The following is a 25,412-nucleotide window of genomic DNA, read 5'->3' as shown; positions in this document are numbered from 1 at the left end:
TGTGTGTGTGTGTGTGTGTGTGTGTGTGTGAGTGTGTGCGAGTGTGAGTGTGAGTGTGTGTGTGTGTGTGTGTGTGTGTGTGTTTGTGTGTGTGTGTTTGTGCGTGTGTGTCGGTGCGTTTAGGAAAGTTTCTGGTAAATTATCGATTACTCTTGAACATACAGTATTCACATAAACATTTGCTTATATGTGTGTGTGTGGAGGGGGGGGGGACGAGTGTGTGTGTGTGTGTGTGTGTGTGTGTGTGTGTGTGTGTGTGAAAAAATAAAAAGATACAGAATTTTTTTAAATTTACCGACAATAGCCATCTGTAGTATTTAAATTTCCCACCAATTTTCACATTTCCCGCCATCCACCATCTTGAATAGGTCATCGAAAAATTGGCGTGGCTTATGGCGTCATAGAGAGATCAATGAACTGGGTTATGTGATGTAACAAATGCAAACAAAGTGCACCACAATGCTCATAAATATACCAACTTCATTTAGGGGGAGGACACGTGCACGGGCAGAGAACACGTGTTGCCTTCGGAGCAATTGATTTCAAAACATTCTCTCATCCTAGCAATGTAAGCTATGCACCGTCTTTAGCGTCTGTAACAAAAGTCTTATTTAGACCTTACGCTTTTCACCGGGAAATACGGGAAGCTTTCAGCTGGGTTACTTCATGGTCAAGCAGAGATTCCGAAATTAGGTATTTGATTGTAACGCATACTCATGAGCAGATATTGCGCCAATCCACAATTTAATACTGATAAAGAGTACGCTGAGCTTTTAGACAGTAGTCAGGAAGAATCAATGCACAAACATCTGGGATAGGCAAGTTCTGAAGAATGAAGAGATACGCTTGCAGTTCTCTGGGGCTATACATACTGCGGTCATTAGTAGCTCGGTAGGCAGTTCAGTCGAAGAGGAATGTGATGTGCAGTAAGTGCAGGTGAGCAGGATCTCTTGGAGACAGGGATCTGTAGGTGACAAGCCCCTGGGCCTTTGTTTTACGATTTCACTGACAACAGTTTATTGAATGTCAAATACTTGGGGTACATTGGTACTTGAACAACATAACTCTAGAAAGAAACAATTAGCCAGAAATCTCTAAAGTAGAAAAAAATGGCTCTGAGCACTATGGGACTTAACTTCTGAGGTCATCAGTCCCCGAGAACTTAGAACTAATTAAAGCTAACTAACCTAATGACATCACACACATCCATGCCCGAGGCAGGATTCGAACCTGCGACCGTAGCGGTCGCGCGGTTCCGGACTGAGGCGCCTAGAACCGCTCGGCCACTCCGGCCGGATCTAAAGAACTGATAACGGTAGTCACAAAATTATTAATCGAATCAGACATATTTACGGCAATTGCAAATAAAATTATTTTAAGTATAAAGGCATGGAAATTGGCTAAAATTTTTAAACACAATTAACAATTACCATAAAATTTTTTAAATTCAAGAATAAATGGCCTGACTAAAATATTTAAGATAACTGATAAATGCAATAAAAAATTTTAAAATTCAAAAGGAAAGTAAATCGTCTGAAATCGCCTGAACATAATTGACAGTTTAACTAAAGCATTGTCCATAATGTTCAGGTGCAATTTTAGTGATCTGACCAGACCGACATACAAGAGTTACTGTGAAGATCTTTACCGAGCGAGGTGGTGCGGTGGTTAGACACTGAACTCACATTCGGGAGGACGACGGTTCAATCCCGCGTCCCGCCATCCTGATTTAGGTTTTCCGTGATTTCCCTAAATCGCTCCAGGCAAATGCCGGGATGGTTCCTTTGAAAGGGCACGGCCGACTTCCTTCCCCGTCCTTCCCTAATCCGATGAGACCGACGACTTCGCTGTCTGGTCTCCTTCCCCAAACAACCCCAACTGCAAAGATCTTTAAGGAAAACGTAGCGGCGGCAGTAACTCGAGAAGGTACCGTACGAGGACGAAATCAGCCTTCGTAACTAGTACGCAAGTGAAACAGCCCGTGAGCCACACCCCGTGACGATGATGAGACAGGCAGTCAGTCAATAGAAAGGAACCTTATGGGCGTAAGCTGACTTTTTGCCTTTCTTTGGGTGAATGACACCACAGCCGACCGCGCATCCTATACTAAAGTTCTGTATATAGTCTACACAGAGGCACTAGAACTTGTCTACGTAAATGCCGACAGATGTTCATCGACTGCAGATCAGCAAGAAGGCTGTTAGGATCACACCTCTCGGCTTGATGACCACGCCCTCCCCCCCCCCCCCCCCCCTCCCCCCCGACCGCATGCGTTCCAGTTGTTCACTATTAAAAATATGACAGGTTACGGGATTCCAGAAGAACTACAGCGGCACTAATGATTTATTTTTGTCTGAATTGTTAAGTTCTTCTCATTTGATGAAGCATCATCCTGAAATGTTTTTGACTTTCTTCTTATGTGAAGCCGAGTCTGAACACTCAGAACACCTGTCGGTATAGACTAATCCCTTTGCGTCCACACTTCTATAACTGACCTGCTGCCTGGGTAATAATAAATGTTAATGGCTTGCTTCTGTCACGCGTACTTGAAGGTACTAACCAACCTAAAAACATACTACTCGTAATAGCTATAATTACTAGTCTGCAAAAGAAATAAATACTGACACAATGTTGTTCAGTGCTCTGTCTTCAGTCATCAATGGAAATATCCGCGCTTATACCCCTAGACCCTATATATAAATCCTGTAGGAGACAAAGCGAGAGAAGAGATTTGCTAATGAGTCTTTCAAAGAATTATTATGTGGTTATCTCAAAATGTACTCTTCCTTAATTTTTATGAAACACGCTCTATTCAGTTCTGTACAACATACAAACATGTACCGACAGTTTATGTAGCACCTGAACAGGAGTCAGTAACAGAGTAGAATACATCAAATTTGTGGGTGTTCATATTAATTAAACTTGAACTGGAAGAAGGGTATTACTGAACTGCTCAAGCAATTGCGTTCAGCTACTTTAGCTCTATGTATAGTTGCTGCTCTTGGAATCCAAAGAACCATCCTCCTGTTTTATACATTTTTACTCAGAAATGTTTTGTGGAATAATTTTCTGGGGTAGCTCATTATTGATATGTAGTGTATTAATAGTATAACACACGGACTATTAAAAACGGTATTGAAAAGATCTTTCTCGACTGTAACATCTTGTAATTTGAATAGAATATTTGTTTCTAGATACATGTCCATGTTGTACCCGTGGAACAATTTTTTATATTTGGAAAAAACCTAGATTTTCCGGCCGAATTTTAGTCGTTTCATAAAAAGACTGCAGCACGCACAAAGTGAATTTTATCATTTCAAAAGGGAATAAGAAAATATATTAAACTTCCGTTGCAGGGTTGGCTAAAACAGAATGACTGGAAAGTGTTACATAACACTCTCCCCTGCTCTCGTTTTAGTAATGGTCACAGTCGTGTGTATTTCAAAATTTTAACCGGAGGATTATCGTCAGTGGACACATCGAAGACACCATTATCATCGTAATCATATTGGGGTGCCTCAGTACTGTTGAGCAGGCTCTTCGTAAGAACAGTTGCCCTCCTACTGACTGAGCCTAACAAGCTACACGAGGCGTTAGATTAGATTAGATTAGATTAATACTAGTTCCATGGATCATGCATACGATATTTCGTAATGATGTGGAACGAGTCAAATTTTCCAATAAATGACATAATTAAGTTAATTTAACAACATACTTAAGTTAATATAACAACTTTTTTATTTTTTGTGTCTTTTTTGTGTCTTTTTTATTTTTATTTTTTTTATAATTTTTTTTTCTTAATTTATATCTAAAATTCCTCTATGGAGTAGAAGGAGTTGTCATTCAGAAATACTTTTAATTTCTTCTTAAATACTTGTTGATTATCAGTCAGACTTTTGATACTATTTGGTAAGTGACCAAAGACTTTAGTGGCAGTACAATTCACCCCTTTCTGTGCCAAAGTTAGATTTAATCTTGAATAGTGAAGATCATCCTTTCTCCTAGTATTGTAGTTATGCACACTGCTATTACTTTTGAATTGGGTTTGGTTGTTAATAACGAATTTCATAAGAGAGTATATATACTGAGAAGCTACTGTGAATATCCCTATATCCTTAAATAAATGTCTGCAGGATGATCTAGGGTGGACTCCAGCTATTATTCTGATTACACGCTTTTGTGCAATAAATACTTTATTCCTCAGTGATGAATTACCCCAAAATATGATGCCATTGAAAGCAATGAGTGAAAATAGGCGTAGTAAGCTAATTTACTAAGATGTTTATCACGCGTGTTGCCAAGCTATAGCCAGAAAACAGTCCAGCCAGTGACGACGGCTCGAAAGTCAACCCCCGTGAAGAGACGGTCTCAAGAATTTTAGTTGACACAACAATCGTTCGCAGCTTGGCAAGAATTTCCGAGTTGCTTTATTTCTTCGATGAAGTCAACTTTCTAGCGTTATTGGATTTTTGAACATTTGCTGTAAAAATGTGATTTGATCAAAAACAACTGTATAAAACTTAGTCTCCGTTTTTCATCAGGAATTTCCCGAGTTGCTGCACCTATCGTTTCTCTGAAGATGTCAGCTTTTCAGTGACAATGGAAATTCGAGCTTTTGCTGTAAAAATGTATTTGACCAAAAAACTGTGTAATTCTTAATTTCCGTTTTCTTTTTCACCAGGAAGTTCCGAGTTGCTGTGCCAGTCAGTTCTTTGACTTGGTCAACTTTCCGCGACACAGAAATTTCAAGAATTTGCTTTAAAAGTGAGACCCGATGAAAATATTGTATAAAACTTAATTTCTGCTTTCTTTTTCACCACTGTCTTATTTCATACTCACCTACAATCTTTATAAGAATAAAAGTTAACTCGTGCACTATGAAAACCGGTAAAATTAAAAACTCGTGGTCTTTAGATTTCATAACCAACAACGTTGCACATTACACTACAAAATGTCTACTATGTTACTGCAGTGTTATTTCTGCAGTACGGCTTGTTTATTTTTAGTGTATACTTTCGTGTTAGACATCTTTGCCTGTACCGAAACCAAGCAGTTTAAAGTTTACGGCACCATTCATGGTCCTCTTGTCCTTCTTTTGCTCCTGGTCTGTACTCATACGTTTTCCTTGGTATCCAACTTTGATCCACACGTAGTAAATGGTAATGGCATTCTTTTCTAAACAGATTCTTTTCTGTCGTTCATAGAACATGAAGTTCTTCTCTCATTTCACTACTCCTCATATACCCTTCTAATACGTATCCTGACAAAGGTTTTATGAGTCTCATTTCTGTCGCTTCAATTCTCAGTAATTCCTTGATCGTTATAGTCCATACTTCGAGTCCACAGAGCAGCAAAAGTACAGTCATAATATTATAGAATTAAAGTATTTTCTCTTTTCTGGTATTGTTCAGGAGCCTTCTCTTAATCGTACTAAACATATTTAAGTACCTTTGTAGTTTCTATCCAAGATCATTATCATAAGTATACGAGGTATCACAACCTAGGTAGCTGAATATATGGATTTGTTACAATATGTTATTCTTGATTATGATTTTAGCTTTAAGATGTTCTTTTCCACAAAATTTTCTATGTGAATATGGTTAAATTATTTTGTTTTTCCATGAGATATGGTGAACATTAATAAAACTGACAAACTGCAGAGACAGATTACTGACTGGAAATGAAAGAAAAATGTCCTTTGAACATGTGTTCGGAAATGTATCGTTGCCACGGTAGATGGCGCTGACGAATGAAAGTGTGTCTGACCACGTGCAGTGTCTGTAGCCCACAGATAACGAATATTTTCTCTCTCTCTCTCTCTTTATTGAATTTCATTTCCCCATCCGGGGCGGGCTGGCAGCACCATAGGCACAGGTCTGCAGCCGGTCGAATATGCAGACTGATGATACCAGTTCTGAAAAAGTTGTTTCGTCGGTAAAGAGGACTGATGATAGAAATACCACGACTGTGAAGGTCTGACGCAAAAACCATCGACAAAATCCTTCCCGTAGAGGGAAATCCGCTGCTGATAATCCTTGCACTCGTTGCGAGTGATAGGGGTAGTAGTGGTTGTCGTGCTGGGTACAAAAAAAAAAATGGCTCTGAGCACTGTGGGACTTAACATCTGTGGTCATCAATCCCCTCGAACTTAGAACTACCTAAACCTAACTAACCTAAGGACAGCACACAACACCCAGTCATCACGAGGCAGAGAAAATCCCTGACCCCGCCGGGAATCGAATCCGGGAGTGGGAAGAGAGAACGCTACCGCACGACCACGAGCTGCGGACCGTGCAGGGTACAAAAATCGTACTTTGGCTTACACCATGTTGGCGGGCCACTTGCCTGGAGCTTGTACTGGGATTTGTCTCAGTGTCCTGTAGAATCCGGTCCTCCAAATCTGGTGTACCCACAGTCCGCCGCCTGCCTGCACGTTCGTCTGTCTGAAAGGACTTACGATCACACAAACATCCAAAAAAGGCTTGAAATGGTGTGGTGTGGTTGGTGTCTGTGAGGATATTTGTTTTGGTGCTGCCTCTCGATCGTTTCCATCTGTTTGGGAGTACACAATCGCCATCTCGGCTTGTTCCCGACATGAATACCAGATCATTCTGCTGCTTACCGTACGCTGCGCTAATCACACAGCCTGAACAAACAAGGAATACACGGCGCGTGGTCACAGGAACTTTCATTCATCAGCACCATGTACTGTGGCAACGATGCATTTCCGGACACACGTTCATAGTAACTTTTTCCCTCAATTTCCGGTCAGGAATCCGTCCCTGCAGTCAGTATAACCTGATAATCTAAAAAAAAAAAGTGAATTACATGTTGTTCATCTCGGTGGGTAGAAATCTTCTGTTTTCTTTTGTACCTTATTTATACTGGCATTACGATACTTTTAGTGTAGGTGTTGTAATAGTCAAACTGTTGTGAATTGGCAGGAGCCAATTCACTGGGTTTGGAGGAAGCCGAAAGGCACGCGTTTAAGCTCACGCAGGCTGGCGTGAGGTATGGAACAGGTAAAGTAATTATACTATCAAGAAACGTACGTAGCTTCAGGAATACTTAACTTTAATCCATAATTGGTGAACATCGGTCTGACTGTACATGCATCACAAGATAAATAGGAATTGACAATGGCGCCTTGCTAGGTCGTAGCAAATGACGTAGCTGAAGGCTATGCTAACTATCGTCTCGGCTAATGAGAGCGTAATTGTCAGTGAACCATCACTAGCAAAGTCTGCTGTACAACTGGGGCGAGTGCTAGGAAGTCTCTCTACACCTGCCGTGTGGCGGCGCTCGGTCTGTAATCACGCGGGTCCGACGTATACTAACGGACCGCGGCCGATTTAAAGGCAACCACCTAGCAAGTGCGGTGTCTGGCGGTGACACCACACAAACTGTACACAGTAAACATCGAAGATAATTCTCCTCAACGTAACCAAGCATTTATAAAGGAGGAGAGGAGTGTTTATTGTCCCGTCGACAAAGAGGTCGTTGGAGAAGGAAGCATTTATACGTGGTTTAAGGTTTACCTCCCTTTTAACTGGTCGCCCGAAATGATTATCTTCAGCAAATTTAAAAAGCAACTGCGATCCTTCGCACAGCAGATATTAACTGGGGCAACTTATTTGAGCAGGCCGCGGTGGCCGTGCAGTTCTAGGCGCTTCAGTCCGGAACCGGGAGACTGCTACGGTCGCAGGTTCGAATCCTGCCTCGGGCATGGATGTGTGTGATGTCCTTAGGTTGGTTAGGTTTAAGTAGTTCTAAGTTCTAGGGGACTGATGATCTCAGATGTTAAGTCCCATAGTGCTCAGAGCCATTTTTAAATGTACTTCAAGGACACCCTTTCCGTCGCGCTCGTCGCTGACTGTCTATTATGGCCTTAGCTCCATGATGTTGCATTACCGGTCCGTGGTTATTCTGAACATTTTGCTCAGTTCGACATTTTCTCCCGTGCTCCGACCGGTCCATCAAGTAATATTTCTCATCGTGTATTAGCAGAGAGGAGTTGCGTTGCTGCTACTGTTGCCTTTGTGTGTATTAGTGACAAGCTTTATGCGTGAGTGCTGAGAGAGTGTCGCTTCACTAACAACCGTTGCGCAACAGGATGTTGTGCCATCACGTGCCGGAGACGTACGAGGAAGGGAAAGTGTTGAGTAGCGCAGTACCCCTTCAGGTGGCGAAGCTGCACCACATGGTGGAAGGCGCACGTTAGCTTAATTGCAAATGCAGCGACAAATGTCTTTGGTGTGCACACACACACACCATGTCGCGCAGGAACTGGAGGACTATCGTACGGGATATTAACTGAAATTTTTCACTGGACTGCGAATTTATTGGCAGGGAGGACGCAGCTTGTCCTCTAGAATGGGGAGTCACTGACACGTGTAGAATTTCAGGCGTGCGACAGGCGAGTGTATTGGGATCTTTGATGTTAATGTTGTGCGTTTATTACCTGCATGCATTTCCAAAGAATCACTGTATCGTACTTCGTAATAACACGGGCACTGCTATTTCGTTATTAACGAATGCTGTGATACCCGTTTATAAAATATTCTAGAGTTCCAAGACGCGTTAAGTGGTTAACTGCGCACGAGCTTTCGGCAGAGATCTCTGCCATTGTGAAGTGGTTAACTGTCGTGCGGATTCAGCTGCCATGCTTACATAGCCGCGCCGTCGTCAGTGATGTTAGTGGTGCTCTGTCTCGCACCATTCATGGTAATACACTACTGGCCATTAAAAGTGCTACATCACGAAGATGTGCTACAGACGCGACATTTAACCGATAGGAAGAAGATGCTGCGATGTGCAAATGAAAAGCTTTTCAGATCTTCACACACGGTTGGCGCCGGTGGCGACACCTACAACGTGCTGACGAGAGGAAAGTTTCCAACCGATTTCTCATACACAAACATCAGTTGACCGGCGTTGCCTGGTGAAACGTAGTTGTGATGCCTCGTTTAAGGAGGAGAAATGCGTACCATTACGTTTCCGACTTTGATAAAGGTCGGATTGTAGCCTATCGCGATTGGGGTTTATCATATCGCGACATTGCTGCTCGCGTTGGTCGAGATACAATGAATGTTAGCAGAATATGGAATCGGTGGGTTCAGGAGGGTAATACGGAACGCAGTGCTGGATTCCAACGGCCTCGTATCACTAGCAGTCGAGATGAAAGGCATCTTATCCGCATGGCTGTAACGGATCGTGCAGACACGTCTCGATCCCTGAGTCAACAGATGGCGACGTTTGCAAGACAACAACAATCTGCACGAACAGTTCGACGACGTTTGCAGCAGCATGGACTATCAGCTCGGAGACCATGGCTGCGGTTACCCTTGACTCTGCATCACAGACAGGGGCGCCTGCGATGGTGTACGCAACGACGAACCTGGGTGCACGAATGGCAAAACGTCATTTTTTCGGATGAATCCAGGTTCTGTTTGCAGCACCATGATGGACGCATCCGTGTTTGGCGACATCGCGGTGAACGCACACTGGAAGCGTGTATTCGTCATCGCCATACTGGCGTATCACCCGGCGTGATGGTATGGGATGCCATTGGTTACACGTCTCGGTAACATCTTGTTCGCATTGATGGTACTTTGAACAGTGGACGTTACATTTCAGATGTGTTACGACCCGTGGCTCTACCCTTCATTCGATCCGTGTGAAACCCTACATTTCAGCAGGATACACGGCCGCATGTTGCAGGTCCTTTAAGGGCCTTTCAGGATACAGAAAATGTTCGACTGCTGCCCTAGCCAGCACATTCTCCAGATCTCTCATCAACTGAAAACGTCTGGTCAATGGTGACCTAGCAACTGCCTCGTCACAATACGCCAGTCACTACTCTTGATGAACTGTGGTATCGTGTTGAAGTCGCGTAGGCTGCTGTACCTGTACACGCCATCTAAGCTCTGTTTGACTCAATGTCCAGGCGTATCAAGGCCAGAGGTGGTTGTTCTGGGTACTGATTTCTCAGGATCTATGCACCCAAATTGCGTGAAAATGCAATCAAATGTCAGTTCTAGTATAATACATTTGCCCAACGAATACTCTCTTATCATCTGCATTTCTTCTTGGTGTAGCAATTCTAATGGCCAGTAATGTATTTTGGTTGTGCGACCACCGCACCCGCTTCAGCTCCCCAATCATAGGATCCCAGGTTACATTCAGCTGCCATCGAGCGTATTTATTGAGGATATTATCTGATATTTTGGGGGGGTCAAATGGCTCTGAGCACTATGGGACTCAACTGCTGAGGTCATTAGTCCCCTAGAACTTAGAACTAGTTAAACCTAAATAACCTAAGGACATCACAAACATCCATGCCCGAGGCAGGATTCGAACCTGCAACCGTAGCGGTCTTGCGGTTCCAGACTGCAGCGCCTTTAACCGCACGGCCACTTCGGCCGGCTGATATTTTGATCTCTATTGCTTCGTTTATTACGCTATTCCAGATGTCGATGGCCCTTTTAATAACAGAAGTATAGCTGAGTGCAATCTGTTGTCAACTTTCCTGCGCATGTTTCACTACAGCTGATTTCTCGGAATAACGTGGACGTAAACACCTTTCATGTTGTACATGGCGCAGTTCAATAGTGCGGACAGTCTGACCGACATAAAACTGCCCACATTCACAGGGTGTTTTATATATTCCAGGTGTTCTGAGACCTACATCGTCTTTTACAGACTTCATTAGTTGCCAGATCTTTGATGTGGGATTGAGGACTTTGTCGATTTTATGTCTCTTAGGGAGCCAGCTAATCTTCCCTATTATTGAGCCACAGAGCGGTAAAAACGCGATCTTCTTCGTGTCTTCTTCGGAGGCCTTCTGCTTTCTTGGCTTAGATGAAACTACTTGCGAAATTTATTTGTTATTGTAACTGTTTTCCTTAAAAATTTCACGGAATTGGTTTTGCAAGAGACACCATATCGAAGATTTATACAGCATGCAGAGAAAGCGGAAAAACATCACCCGCTAAGCCACAACTCGGACGAAACTGTGTGTTGAGTGATCATGTCGGACGATCATATAAGAGGACTGACGAAAAATAACAGGACTACAGACGGAAATGTCACTGTAGAACTTAATTTCGCACTCAAGAACCCTGTCAAAACCAAAATAACAGGAAGGAAGTTCCACAAGCAGAGACTATTAAGGCGAGCTGGAATTCCAAAACCAGACAACAGTGATATGAATCCTCGTAACAGGAAACTGTGGTGCCGAAGCCATAAAACGTTGGTCCGAATTTAAATCCCAAGAATGAAACAAGGCTGGCGTTCGGTGATGGTCTGAACAGCCATTTCTTGGTATTGCATGGGCCCCATGGTTACTTTTCAAAGTCGCATTACCACCAAGGATTATGTGACTATTTTGGATGATCAGGCCTATCCCACTCTACAGTGTGTGTTCCCCAACGGTGATGCTGTGTTCCAAGACGACAGAACACCAGTTCACACAGCTCGCATGCTCCAGGACTGGTTTTGTGAGCAAGAGAATGAAATGTCGTATGTGCCCTTGCTACTACAATTACCAGGTCATAATATTAGGGAGCCTTTGTGGTCCACTTTGAAACCTTCCCGTCTCCTCTATATCTCTTTTGTTACGCAACCTTCCCTTCTACAATAACCTATGAAACCTTCCCTTAGGATTTCTATCTCTTGCTTAATAATAACAAACGAAATCTTCCCTTTCAAATTAATTCTCTTTCTCAATCTTCGCATGCAAATTTAAATGATGCTTATTAAAGTGATTTTCTGATTATTTAGACGAAACGTAGTCGTCGTCGCGGCCCTCAGTCGTTACCTGAAATAACCCAAAACTGTTCCTTACCTTTTTTACTGTTGCTGGATCGCCATCTGACTGCTACATCGAACTGCGACATGAATATACTTACTCTGTTTTACTATACTCTATTAGCTGCTGGTGGGCTGTCATAATAAGTGGCTGTATTTATTACCAAAGCTGACGTTAATCTTTAATTAATTTGACTGAAGTTACGTAATTCATAGTTAAACTTTTCTTGACAGCGATAAAATTTTGCAAAGTTTTACGTTGATGGTTTTTGGGATGGATTATAATCAGTAATGCAATATTGCTGGCAAAAATTAATAATATTGTGAATGAAATGATTTTACAAACGTTCAAATGGGACTTACGTTTTACAATAATCTTACAACTAGCATTGCGCAAACATACCTTCAGTAGTCTTGAGTTTCTCAAAAAAATAATTCAATAATATTAGTTCCTCTTATGATAATAGCTAGCTGATGTCTCTGTACATCCGTTTATAATCTCTTGGAAATCATAGCTGGTGGCTGGCAGGCACACCGCTCCTCTCAACCTCTCGCTTTAGACCTGCTACCGACTCGCTTCACATCTCGCTTACTACTGACTTCCTACGAACGCTGAAGTGCGGTCTCTCCCACCAACAATGCTTTGTGGTGCAGACAATCCCTGCTACCATTACAAAATGTATCAATGCGCGGTCTTTCCCGCTATTTTCTTAAAATGTATCCATACGCGATCTCTCCGGCCCTTTTTTAAAATTATATCAATCTGCGGTCTCTCCTGTCAACAATACTTTGGTGCAGACATTCCCTGCTACCATAATTATTTACAACAAGACAAATGTTAATTATTCCTTCTTAATCCTATTAATAAAATAGAAACACCTTTCATAAACTGTGGATTGACAATACAGTAGAAATATACACGTCTTACAACTTTAAAAATAAGTGTGCGAGATCGCTGTCTATCTCCATCATCTTTACCTGAACTTGCCGCTATTTTGGAGGAAGAATGTTACAAGATTGCCTTGAAAACCATCCAGGATCTATATTTATTCATTCGGAAAGGACTGGAAGCTGTTTTGAATGCCATCGGTTTTCGTACACACTTTAGGCATGGAAATGTGTCGTGTTGGTGCTGTTTGCATATTTCTGTCCACTCGCTGTGCGTACACAAGGAAGAATACCATCACCAAATTTGCTGGTCCAGCTTGATATTTTCGAGGCGGTAACTGAAACCATATGACTACCCTGCATAGCTGTGTGGATCTGTTCAAGGAACAAAGAGAAAAGAGTGGGCTACCACAAGTTACCAAAAGCTTCCGCCACCTCCACCGCAAGTAGATACCACATTTCACGAAAGCTTTGTGAGACGTGTTCTTCACATTCTGCATTTATAATGAAATTTTCATCTTGACCACGAGAAATTATTTTATGTATTTCAGCCTTACGTCTTTCAGCATTGCGCCGTTCCGTGGGGGGGGGGGGGGGGGGGGGGCAAAATCCAGGACTCTCATTCGGGAGGATGGCGGGACGAGGGTTTGAACCGCCATCCTCCCGAATGGTATCAGTTTAGGTTTTCCGTGATTTCCCTAAATCGCTCCAGGTAAATGCCGGGATGGTTCCTGTGAAAGAGCACGGCAGATTTCGTTCCCCATCTTTGCCATAATCCGAGTTTGTTATCCATCTCTAATGACCTCGGTGTCGACAGGACCTTAAATCTTCCTCCCTTTCTTCAATATTCTTCGCTGTCACCTACCATCTCTTACCATACTGACGTGTCTCTTACGCAGAAGACAATGAACGGTCGTAGGTGCGTTGACCACACTCACATGGACTGTAATAAGTATCGCTGATTGGCTTTTCGCAATGATTAGTCAAATACTCTTGAGGGTTGCCAACACACTTTTTATTTATCACAAGAACTATTCTTGAGGAATATGTCCCATACGTTCACAGTCGTTTTCTTAGTAATCACACACAGTTGCAATAAAACATAAATTATAGTCTACTGGACTATTTACAACACGCGTTCGCGCTTGTCACGTCTTTCTACATCCACGTGCACTCTCAAGACAGCCTATATGAATTTGTCAATCCTTTCTGGGATTTCTATTCTCGAATGCCAGCCAATCAGAGGCCAGAAAAAGGAATGGTTCCTTCTAAGAGCGCGCTGTGGAACCAGTGGCCGGCCGGAGTGGCCGAGCGGTTCTAGGTGCCTCAGTCTGGAGCCGAGCGACCGCTACGGTCGCAGGTTCGAATCCTGCCTCGGGCATGGATGTGTGTGATCTCCTTAGGTTAGTTAGGTTTAATTAGTTCTATAGTTCTAGGCGACTGATGACCTCAGAAGTTAAGTTGCATAGTCCTCAGCGGCATTTGAACTTTTTTTTTTTTTTTTTTTTTTTGAACCAGTGTCGTTTCACATGTTCGATCACGCCCCCAGTGCAATTGACCCGAATGACTATCATCTAATAAACTAACATCATGTTTCATATATCGTTCGTCTCAGAATAGGGCCAATTAGCCAAAAACGTAAAACTTGCCAGCACATACGGAATCCTCAAAATCCCCTGGTATCATATTATGTTAGCGTCTGGCTGTCGAGCTTTCGCGAATCCTGCGAAGGCTTCTGGCCCGTGCTTTTGGCTTTCGCTTGAGTTTATTTAGTCGCTGCTCCTCTAACGTGTTGTATGTATGTGTGTGAGTGTACAGCGGCCGGACCCCATAATCACAGAGCAATCGTCGGAACAGAACAAATTGGTGGCCGCAGGGCAGAGCGAAGCTCTACTGCGCCAGCACCCGGAAGGCGCCTGGCCGCTTCGTTTATGTCTACCAGTCTCTCTGCTCTCATCATCACCGCTATGCTTAGGAAAAAAACCCGGACGATGTCGGCATCAGGATCCTGAATGTTGCGTATAACTCTGCTTCGAGGCAACTAGTTATGAGACAATTGCAATTTGATGCTGTTGTACTGATATGGTTACAAGCCACCAATGACTTCAGTGTGATTGCGCTAGTTAGTAAACACGTGTTTGAAATACAAACTATTAGATGTGCTGATGTGAAGCTGATCAGTCAGTTGTGAGCAAGCAGTGTTAACCAGTGGACGAGCGGCCGAGGTGTACCAACACTGTCGTGTCACAAATGGCAATGGAGCAATATCTATATAACAAAGTGTTCAAGACATTCTCCAGAATGCTGTGAAGAAGAGAAAAGTGTTTGCAAAGTGTACACTGCACTCCTTGACTCCCGAGCAAAGACAAAGGCACGTGGGCGCTTCCTGCAACTTGACTGGACTGTAAAACGCGGACATTGCTGGAAAAAATCATTACGAGTGACGAGACTTGGTCTTACCAATACGAACCACTGCCACAAAGTGACAAATTGCAGCAATTCACATGAGAGGTCAACGCTCTGACGACATAACGGACATTCAGGCCAATGTGACGTGAGACTTCACAACAAACCAAAGTAGGACTTTCCTAACAGTTTCATATGGCTGTATCATCGTTCTGTGTGTTATGCTCAAGGTGAGGAGGAGCGTGGGGGGGGGGGGGGGGGGGGGGAGAGGGGATATTTAATCCTGAAGCATTAAAACTGCCGTCTTAACTTTTCTCTATTTTTCATAATTCTGTCTCGTAACTTTTTGGGGTGGTGGGGTATAAACTTCCGTATGAGCTGCAATTCTCTGATTTTTTGGTCGTGTCAGTTTCGCGAGATACGAGAATTATTCAAAAAGTAGGGTGCGATCTGTCGGGAAGTGGAAACCACAGTGAAATTGAAAAATGTTTCGTCTGCAACAATTAGCTACCCCTTCCAGCTACTTCCCACATAGAGGCCGCTCTTAGACATCTGTCATAGCGTTTTACCAACTTTCCAATACCCTCGTTACAGAAGGCGTTCCGACAATTCTCTATGTTGTTCTACGGCTCATTGTCTGTGCCAATATGTTGTCTGCATTGTCAACGCTTCACGTGAGCACAGATAAAAATCAGAAAGAGTGAGTACGGGCTTTATGATGGGTGATCAAACACTTCCCATCGAAAATCACTACAGGAGTGTCCTCATTGCCTCTCCAGTGTGCAGGCGAGAAGTGTCATAAAGTTGGAACTGCATGGCAGTTGTGTTACGTGGGGTTTCATAAAATCGGGCGACATCTCTCACTGGGCACCCATACGTGGCGGGAAACAGTGTTTCCTACGCATGTTTACGTGCTAACTGTGCGCTCAGAACTGAAAAGGGCGGCATGATGCGATCGGCGGGCATACTGGAGGCACTGCCCAACACATCTGTGCAAAGCTTCATCGGATTTTCACTGCGGTTTCCATTTCGCGACCGATCTGACCTCACTTTCCGAATAGCCTTCGTACATGTGGGAGGGACTAGTATGTTGCCCGTCTCTTCTTCTAACGTACACCCCCGAATTTCAATAGTAACACTGTAACCGTCTCGGTGATACACAACACCGTTATTATAAAGTATGCTAGTGTAGATTTTTAGCATGTTCGTAACGCTCTCGCTGCTACTTAACGATCCCGTGACGAAACGAACCGCTCTTCGTTGGGTTTTCTCTATCTACTCTCTTAGTCGGTAAGGGTCTCAGACTTTCGAAGAATGTTTCAAATGGCTCTGAGCACTACGGGATTTAACATCTGAGGTCATCAGTCCCCTAGAACTTAGAACTACTTAAACCTAACTAATGTAAGGACATCACACACATCCATGCCCGAGGCAGGATTCGAACCTGCGACGGTAGCAGTCGCGCGGTTCCGGAGTGAAGCGCCTAGAACCACTCGGCCACCACGGCCGGCTTTTCGAAGAATACTCAAGAATCGTCGATCAAGGGTTCTGTGAGCTACTTCTTTCGTAGATGAATTGAGGCACTGAGAACCACAAAGATCCAAAGAGCAGAAACCACGTTATGAGAAAAAGATACGTTTGCGAAAATTATATTTATGGGCAAACCACCAATCCCATACGTCTACTTTTTTATTTTTAAACCAATTAACAACATTCTATACTTCTCACGAAAAAAATATGTACGCACTTTATGTTATGAAATATCAATTAATCTTTAAGATTGTACTTATTATTCATGTCAATTCACAAAATTTCCAAATATAGGCTAGTGACAATAGTGCCTCTTGACAGTTTTAAGGTTCGGAATTAATGTTAAACTAGAATCAGAACATAAAGAAAACATACTTATCCATCATAAACAGAATTAAGACATACTCCAGCACTTCATGGCTCTCGTTGTCATAATTTTCGCAATGCACTTCATATGGCTTTACATTCAGATAAAAAACTGTCGATCCAGCTCCGATTATGAAGCATTACTGCCATGCATATGATGCAGACACTAAATTATGTTGTAAACCCTACATAACAACTGAGCAGCGCAAAGCAACAAAATTAAGCTCTATGCTTTGCGTCCATATGGAAATGAATATCCGAGAAATCGGTGAGATAGCTTTTCATGAAGGTTCGTTATACGCAGTGTGGGGCTACGCATGTACACTGACGGAAAAAAATCGCAACACGAAAAATGTAATTAATGCAGATTAATGGAATTTCGGGAGTACATTTGTCTAGGTAACATATATAAGTGAGTAACACTGCAATATCACAGGTTAATGTAAGAGCGAGATAAGCCATTGCAAATGTGCAATGCTGGGACATTAATAACCGGTGTAACCGACAGAATGTTGAATGCAAGCACACGAACATCAATGCATTGTGTTATACGTACATGTGCTGGATGTCAGTTTGTGGGATGGTGGTAAATACTTGTTGCACTTGGTTAGTCAATACGGGGATGGTTAATGCTCGATTGGAGACAGATCTGGGGATCGCACAGGCCTAGGCAAAATGTCGACACTCTGTAGAGCATGTTGGGTTGCAACAGCGGTATGTGAGCGAGCGTTATCCTGTTGGAAAACACCCTCTGGAATGTTTTTCATGAATGGCAGCACAACAGATCGAATCACCAGACTGTCGGACGAATTTGCAGTCAGGGTGGGTGGGGGTAACCACCTGCTGGCATACGAAATCGCAGCCCAGACCATAACTCCAAGTTTAGGTTCAGTGTGTCTAGCACGCAGACAGTTTGTTTTCAGGCCCTGAACTGTTCTCCTTCTAACCAACACACGGCCATCAATGTCACCGAGCCGGAAACAGCTCTCATCAGAAAACACAACAGACCTCCACGCTACCCTCCTATGAGCTCTCGCTTGTCACCACTGAAGTCGCAAATGGTGGTGGTTTGGGGTCAGCTGAATGCACGCTGGCTCGGAGCTGTCCTTGAAGTAACTGATTGGTAAGAGTGTCACTGTCACGCCAACTGCTGCTCATATTGCTGCTACAGATACAGTACGATGCGCCAGAGCACTGAACACGATGGTCTTCTTTCTCGGTAGTGTCATATAGGAGTCCGAAGCACGGTCTCTTGCGACCGTACATTCCCGTGACCACCGCTGCCAGCAATCATGCACAGTGGCTACATTCCTATCTTTCTACAATACTGCAGAAGGAAGATCTGGCTTCTCGTTACCCATTTACACGACCACATTCAAACGTAGTGAGGTGCTGATAATGGTGACTTTGTAGCCTTAAAGGCTTTCTTGACTAATATCATCTCACCACGTCCAATCTCAAAGGTAAGTACCGCGAGCAGTATTATCTTTTAGATGCATAAACACGCCTGCCAACTTTCTTACGTAGTACAACTCCTTCTCGGTGCTGCGATTTTTTTTCCGTCAGTGCAGATAAAGCTACAGATGTCAGTATAGCATCGTTTTGAATGATAAGTTAAATGTTAATGTGCTACACATCAGGAGCATGTATACCTGCTACTGTCGCAAAATTGATGACGGTTTTCACCGTCTCAGTTACAGTTCCTTGAGGATCTTACACTGAATCTCAGCCTGGCACCTACATTACCTACAACTATCTTTATGTGGTCATTCCATTCAGGTCTCTCGGAAGGTTGCTCCTATGTATTTTATGGTTGTTACTATATCTATTGTTTTCAACAACAGCGTAGTTAAAACCATAATGGATCTCTTCGCCGATTTATGCTCAGTGTCTAACATTTATTTCTTTTTAGTATAGAACTTTCAGTCTGTGCAATCATCCATCTTCCGCTGTTACTCCTGCATTTCCTTACAGTTTTATAGGTTACCATCTTTCTGAAGACAACAACATTGTCTACAAGAAGTGTTATGGGCCTTCCGATGTCATCCACTACAAAATTTATTCAAATTGTGAAGTGTTGACTCTATAGCACTTCCTCGGAGGCACTCTAAAAATTACCATTACGTCTGTCGATTCCATTCCTTTAAGAATGAAATAATAAGTCCTTTCCCGTAGACAGTCTTGAATCTAGTCACACATCTGATCTGGTTCTCGGTAAGCTCGTACTTTGCTCACTGAACGACAGTGGAAACTATATCGAACGCCTTTAGGAAGTCAAGGAACACAGAAACAAGCTGGATGCCTTTGTCATCTTCCTTTTCAGTGCAACTGTGTCACCAAACGAGTGAACAAGTGATTCGATGCTCTTACGGACTTAAAATAAGATCAAAACTTCATACGGTTCTCAGATCGGAACACAGATTCTGCTCTCGATTTTATGGAACGCTTCTCGCATTCTTCTCCTTACCCAAATTTTGGCTTCGTTCAGCTTTCGTTTGTGAACTAGCCTTCTACTTCACTTAAATCACAACGTCACTCGGTACATATTAGTCTAAGGCATATTGTACAGAGCTTCTAAATTTTATCCGTTTTTGCTCCACATCTTCGTTCTCAGAGCTGAATACGTGATGTTAACCACTCAAGAACTTTTGGAATTTCTGTCCTGTCACTCTTGTTAATCAAAAATATTTTCCTACCTTTCTTAAGATTCCCTTGTAACACTGTAGCCAACACTGCTACAGCAGATTTCTGATCATCAGTTTTCTTCTCTACATTATATGATTCTATAAACTTGGGTCTGCTAGTTATGGGAGGTCGAAGACATTGCTCTGAAGAGTCAGTTCTTTATGTAAAAAACTAAAACTCCGTCCTAACAGGCCTTGAAGGCAACCGGACCGACCGCCGTGTCATTCTCAGCCCACAGGCGTCACTGGATGCGGATATGGAGGGACAAGCGGTCAACACACCGCTCTCACGGCCGAATGTCAGTTTACGAGACCGGAGCCGCTACTTCTCAATCAAGTAGCGCCGCAGTTTGCCTTGCAAGGGCTGAGTGCACCCCTCTTATCAACAGCACTCTGCAGAACGGATGGTCACCCATCCAAGTGCTAGCCCAGCCCGACAGCGCTTAACTTTGGTGATCTTACGGGAACCGGTGCTACCACTGCGTCAAGGCCGTTGGCTGTTCTTTATCTGCTCGAAATAATTTTGTGATAACATAGCCAAAACAGACCCATACGAATTCAGGTCTCTAGCACCAGTTTTAGTCGCATATTATATCTAGTCTCATCTCCTCGTAACTGCTTTCGCAAATCACCAGAGCACACTTTCAATGAGTAGCTGAAATCCATCTTTTCTGCCAGTTCCTTTTCGGTACATTTCTCGGTCACAGACAACTGCGAACTGGTGGCGAGGCATAGCTCGGTGCTACACCCTCGTGCGAGGCCCTCTAATTAGGAATCACGTCAGTTGGACTTCGAACAAATTGATCGCTCATGTGTAGCAACATACACTCCTGGAAATGGAAAAAAGAACACATTGACACCGGTGTGTCAGACCCACCATACTTGCTCCGGACACTGCGAGAGGGCTGTACAAGCAATGATAACACGCACGGCACAGCGGACACACCAGGAACCGCGGTATTGGCCGTCGAATGGCGCTAGCTGCGCAGCATTTGTGCACCGCCGCCGTCAGTGTCAGCCAGTTTGCCGTGGCATACGGAGCTCCACCGCAGTCTTTAACACTGGTAGCATGCCGCGACAGCGTGGACGTGAACCGTATGTGCAATTGACGGACTTTGAGCGAGGGCGTATAGTGGGCATGCGGGAGGCCGGGTGGACGTACCGCCGAATTGCTCAACACGTGGGGCGTGAGGTCTCCACAGTACATCGATGTTGTCGCCAGTGGTCGGCGGAAGGTGCACGTGCCCGTCGACCTGGGACCGGACCGCAGCGACGCACGGATGCACGCCAAGACCGTAGGATCCTACGCAGTGCCGTAGGGGACCGCACCGCCACTTCCCAGCAAATTAGGGACACTGTTGCTCCTGGGGTATCGGCGAGGACCATTCGCAACCGTCTCCATGAAGCTGGGCTACGGTCCCGCACACCGTTAGGCCGTCTTCCGCTCACGCCCCAACATCGTGCAGCCCGCCTCCAGTGGTGTCGCGACAGGCGTGAATGGAGGGACGAATGGAGACGTGTCGTCTTCAGCGATGAGAGTCGCTTCTGCCTTGGTGCCAATGATGGTCGTATGCGTGTTTGGCGCCGTGCAGGTGAGCGCCACAATCAGGACTGCATACGACCGAGGCACACAGGGCCAACACCCGGCATCATGGTGTGGGGAGCGATCTCCTACACTGGCCGTACACCACTGGTGATCGTCGAGGGGACACTGAATAGTGCACGGTACATCCAAACCGTCATCGAACCCATCGTTCTACCATTCCTAGACCGGCAAGGGTACTTGCTGTTCCAACAGGACAATGCACGTCCGCATGTATCCCGTGCCACCCAACGTGCTCTAGAAGGTGTAAGTCAACTACCCTGGCCAGCAAGATCTCCGGATCTGTCCCCCATTGAGCATGTTTGGGACTGGATGAAGCGTCGTCTCACGCGGTCTGCACGTCCAGCACGAACGCTGGTCCAACTGAGGCGCCAGGTGGAAATGGCATGGCAAGCCGTTCCACAGGACTACATCCAGCATCTCTACGATCGTCTCCATGGGAGAATAGCAGCCTGCATTGCTGCGAAAGGTGGATATACACTGTACTAGTGCCGACATTGTGCATGCTCTGTTGCCTGTGTCTATGTGCCTGTGGTTCTGTCAGTGTGATCATGTGATGTATCTGACCCCAGGAATGTGTCAATAAAGTTTCCCCTTCCTGGGACAATGAATTCACGGTGTTCTTATTTCAATTTCCAGGAGTGTACAAAATCGGGCGCGCCTGTGCTCCACAGAGCGTGGCTAAGGCTACGCAGGAAGTAGAATCCAGTGACGCAACAACAGTCACGAAAGAATTCGTAGCGGAATGACTATCTCCATGTCAAACTTAATATGAACAGGTCAGAGTAGCTATTTATTTATTTCACTGCTTCCTTTAGACCTACTCTGGCATTACGAGTATATAACATGTCAAGTTTATAACACTATTTTATGGTGTTATACATTTTGATCGATTAAAAACTTGTGTCTAAACATAATAATAATGATAATAATAATAATAATAATGAAGTATAGGTAAAAAGGAATGGATATATATTCTTAAATAAGAGACATTATGTGTATGTATTGACTGAAAGTAGAGAAAACTGAAGTTTAAAAAGAATGAATACTAGCCAGACAAGATTTGCTAGTAAAATTCATTTTACACTATTTTTTAAGGATGGTGACAGGCAGAGATAAACAGAGTGAATACTATCTCCTTATGAAGATACGAGTGCATTTTTATACACTCAAGACAAAAAGAAACGACGCACCACGAAGGACTTATCCGAATGGGACGCAAATCGGTGAATATGAAGTACATGTACAGACAAATAAATGATTATAGTTTCAGAGAAAAGTATATGATTTAAAGAGAAAGAGATTCACAAATTAGCAAGTCAGTTACGTGTTGGTCCCTTCTGCAAGCAATTATTCGTCTTGGCATTGACTGACGGAGTTACTGAGTGATGTGGCTAATACTGTTCAATAAGCGAGTTAGGTCGTCAAAACCCCGATGTGGTTAGAGGCCGCTGCCCATAACGCTCCAAAAATTCTCAGCTGGGGAGAGATCACGCGACCTTGCTGGCCAAGGTAGAGTTTGGAACGCACGAAGACAAACAGTAGAAACTCTCGCCATGAGCAGACATTGTCTTGCTGAAATGTAAGTCCAGCATAGCTTGCAATGAAGGGCAACAAACGGAGGCTTCGAATATCGTCATGGTACCGCTATGCTGTAAGAGTGCCGCTAATGGCAACCAAAGGGGTCATGTTATAAAAAGAAATGACACCCCAGGCCATCACACCTCGTTGTCGGGCCGTTTGACGAGGACATTCAGGTTGGTATCACACCGCTGCCCGGGGCGTCTCTACCAGGTGTACCGGTATGAAATGAACGCTTTTTGTGAAAATGAAACACTAATTTTGAATTGAAAAGTATAAACATTTTATTCAAAGTACTGACCATGGCTTTCTATACATTTTGACCACCTTTCGGGAATTTGTGGACACCACGTCAATAGAAATGTTCGTCTTTTGAAGCAAACCAATCAGACACCCAATTTTCGACTTCTTCATAGCAATGGAAGTGTTCCTCAGCCAATGCGTGTCCCATTGATGGAAACAAATGGTAGTCGGAAGGGGCCAAGTCTGGTGAATACGGCGGGTGGGGTAGCAGCTCCCAGCCAAGTGTTTTGGTTGTATCCTGAACCAGTTTTGCTTTGTGTGCAGGTGCATTGTCGTATAAAAAAATTACTTTGCCATGTCTTTCTGGCCCATTCTGGTCTTTTTTCGATCAATGCATAGTTCAAATTGATCATATGTTGTCAGTAGCGATTAGTATTCACAGTTTCACCGGGTTTTAGAAGCTCATAATACACCACACCTTTCTGATCCCACCAAACACAGAGCATTTTCTTCTTGCCGAATCGATCTGGTTTTGCAGCCGATGTTGATGGTTGTCCGGATTAACGCATGATTTTTCCCGTTTAGAATTCTTAAAATAAATCCATTTTTCATCGCCAGTAACAATTCGATGCAAAACTGATTTTCTTTCATGTCTTTGAAGCAAAATTTTACAAATGGTTTTTCGGTTTTCCATCTGTCTTTCAGTCAATTCATGTGGCACCCATTTTCCACACTTTTGGATCTTTCCCATAGCTTTAAAACGGTCAGAAATTGTTTGTTGTGCAACATTTAGCATTGCTGCCATTTGCTTCTGACTCAAAGTTTCATCTTACCTCCCTTGTAGAGTAAGTTTGTGATTATTGTAGTCAGTTTCTTAACATCTTATTGTAGTAGCGGAACTTAGATAAAGTAGTTTTATTGTTTTAATAACTATAAAATGTTACCATGAGTGAGAAGTGTGGGCTTTGCCGTAGGTTCGTGAGTAGTGGATTGCGGTGTGAGACTTGTTCGAAGTTTTTTCACTGGGGGGAATGCAGTGGGGAAGCCAGTGGGCATTCTGGTGAGATCCTCTCCTGGAACTGCAGGTTGTGTAGCAAGAGTAAGTTGATAGAGGAGCAGAACCGTAAGATGTGTGCCCTTCAGGTGCAGTTGAAAAACGCACAGGAGGAGCTAGATAGTTTGAGGAGGGAGAACGGGGTTGGGGAATGGGAGCTGGCTGTTGGCAAGACATCTGCTAAGAGAAGGAGATTTTCAGATAGTTGTGCTATTGGTGTTTGCAATAGATATGACCCTCTGTCAGAGTCTGTAAGTAGGCTGTTTATGTTTTTTCTATGTAAGTAGGCTGTTTATGTTTTCTCTATGTAAGTAGGCTGTTTAGGTTTTTTTTATGGTAACGCCACCTCTGTATGAAAATCACTGGCTGTGCTGTGTGCAGTCTGTGGCTGCTTTGCATTGTTGTAATACTCGCCATTGTAGTGTTAGGCAGCTGGCTGTGAACAGCGCGTAGCGTTGCGCAGTTGGAGGTGAGCCGCCAGCAGTGGTGGATGTGGGGAGAGAGATGGCGGAGTTTTGTAATTTGTCATGAACTGCTATATATATTATGACTTTTGATGATACTAAGGTAAATACATTGTTTGTTCTCTATTAATATCTTTCATTTGCTAACTATCCCTATCAGTAGTTAGTGCCTTCCATAGTTTGAGTCTTTTATTTAGCTGGCAGTAGTGGCGCTCGCTGTATTGCAGTAGCTTGAGCAGCGAAGATTTTTGTGAGGTAAGTGATTTGTGAAACGTATAGTTTAATGTTAGTCAGGGCCATTCTTTTGTAGGGAATTTTGAAAGTCAGATTGCGTTGCGCTAACAAAATATTGTGTGTCAGTTTAAGGACAGTCGTGTATAATTGTTCAAAGGGGACGTTTCATATGTCGACCCTTAGCCTAGGATACCTCACTGGAATCTTCTGATTTTCTTCTTGTAGTTTGTGTAATTAGTGTAGATTTTGTTTATTGCTAGCGCGTAATTGTAGAGAAAATCTCCTTTGTAGTTGTAGTTTTTCATTGTTGTACAGTGAAACAGTTGTGGCATGCATGTAGATTTGCACCAAGTATTTCGCAGCTGCAATTAACTAGATATTATTTTCAGTGCTATGTTAATGTGTTCTCTTATTTTTGATCTTCAAATTGTGTTTTTCTGTGTTGTCGTGTGAAATACTGTGACAATAATGGCGTGTGAAAAACGTAATACTAGGCTCCAAAGTAAACTGAGAAATGACAGTGAAAATGAAAGCAGTGTGTTAGCGCCACC

The sequence above is a fragment of the Schistocerca americana genome, chromosome 1, assembly GCF_021461395.2.
Source record: "Schistocerca americana isolate TAMUIC-IGC-003095 chromosome 1, iqSchAmer2.1, whole genome shotgun sequence".
Classification (NCBI taxonomy): Eukaryota; Metazoa; Arthropoda; class Insecta; order Orthoptera; family Acrididae; genus Schistocerca; species Schistocerca americana.
The sequence above is the reverse complement of the archived record's forward strand: the minus strand, read 5'-3'. Positions refer to the sequence as shown.